The following is a 1,744-nucleotide window of genomic DNA, read 5'->3' on the forward strand; positions in this document are numbered from 1 at the left end:
TGTGTGTGCACGTGTTTGTGTGTGTGTACGCACGTGTGTGTGTGCGAGTGTGTGTACGTGCGTGTGTGTATGTGCGTGTGCGTGTGAGCGAGCGTGCTGGCGTGTGTGTGTGTGTGTGTGTGCACCTGTATGAATCACTCACTCATTGAGGTGCTGGAAGCGTTCTTGCCAGTTGGAAGCTCGGGTGACATTCCCAATCTTATCCAGGAGTTTGATTCCGTAAAAGTCCAGCATGAGTGTGTATGCCAGCAAGAATCGCCGCTTGGCCTCCCGAGTGCTTAGGAATTCCTTTGGGACATAGCAAAGATCAGTTGGAGTAGATCCCACAATATTCCAAATTCCTGTACAACATGATAACATACTGCCATTTTCAGATCAGTAAAACCACAATGGTCAAGTTGCAGTCAAATCRGTCAATGTGTGGTTATGTGGTCCTGTTACGGTCTTTACCTTGATCTCCTCCTGAGTGAGTTCTTGAGCATAGAGGTTGAGCCCTTGCTCCCTCAGAGGGAAAAGCCTGCAAGAAAGACAAAGAGAGAGACGAACGTTACAGAGTGTGTTTATCTCTCTGCCACTGACTTTTCTATGCCTCCCCATCCTCTCTTTCCTGTCTTCATTGTCTTTCTCTTGCTCTCCCCCTCTGCCCTCTATTTCTCTATACACATCTTCCTTTCTCCTTCTCTCTCTCGCTGACGTCTCTTATTAAGTCAATTCAAGGAGTGCCAGCCATCCTTCTGCACGCGCTCACTGCTGCTCAGACACCCACTAATTTATATTATGCTAATGATCAGCTCTGTCAGAAAGGAGAGAACGACAGAGAATGAGAAGAAGCGAGAGATAATAAAGGGTGTAAGTGAGATTGGCAGCATATGTGTGAACCTCAGTGGTGTGACTGTTTTTTTCTTGGTGTTGTGTGGGTCTCTATGTTATGTAGGTCTGTGTCAAAGAACTGGCTGAACTTTGCTGTTCTCCTTCCTGCTTGTGGAAGACAGTTTAGTTCCTGCAAATAAGAATGAGATACATTTCTATGTCCAAACATACATATGTAACAGACCTGGGTTCAAATACTACTGTTTGAATGAGCTTGCCTGGTCCCATAACTGCAAACCCTGCCATCTGGCACTCCTGGCAGGCTAGAACAAACACTCAATGTATTTGAAATATTTGAAATAGTATTTGAACCCAGTAGTCGCAGGTGCACGTGACACACACATCCATAGTAACTTGACGGAGCTCTCACCACTGTATGTAGGTGTGATTGTGCTCCAGTTTGTCATAATTTCCTCTCCATTTGGTCAGGATCTCCTCAATGAAGATGACTAGAGATGGATTCAGGTCAATCACATAAATTATACAGGAAACACATATGTATGTATGTATGTATGTATGTATGTGTGTGTGTGTGTGTGTGTGTGTGTGGAGGAGAGAGAGAGAGAGGAGGAGAGGAGAGAGGACGGTGAAGAGAGACGGGAGAGAGAGAGAGGAGGAGTGGAGAGAAGAGAGGAGAGAGAGAGAGAGAGAGAGAGAGAGAGGAGAGAGAAGAAGAGAGAGAGAGGAGAGAGAGAGAAGAGACAGAAAGAGAGAGAGAGCGGAGAGACGAGAGAGAGACGAGAAGAGAGAGGAAGAGGAGAGAGAGAGAGAGAGAGAGGAGAGAGAGAGACGAGAGAGAGAGAGAGAGAGAGAGAGAGAGCAGAGAGAGATGAGAGAAAGAGCGATAAGAGAAGAGAGAGAGAGAGAGAAGAGA

The 1,744-nt window shown here is 46.2% G+C and overlaps 1 pseudogene; it reads right to left on the reverse strand.

Moving 5' to 3' along the window:
• The window catches only part of LOC111951712 (opioid growth factor receptor-like protein 1), a 6,729-nt pseudogene that overhangs the window by 859 nt on the left and 4,126 nt on the right, over positions 1 to 1,744 (reverse strand).

The sequence above is a fragment of the Salvelinus sp. IW2-2015 genome, linkage group LG25 (assembly GCF_002910315.2).
Source record: "Salvelinus sp. IW2-2015 linkage group LG25, ASM291031v2, whole genome shotgun sequence".
NCBI lineage: Eukaryota > Metazoa > Chordata > Actinopteri > Salmoniformes > Salmonidae > Salvelinus > Salvelinus sp. IW2-2015.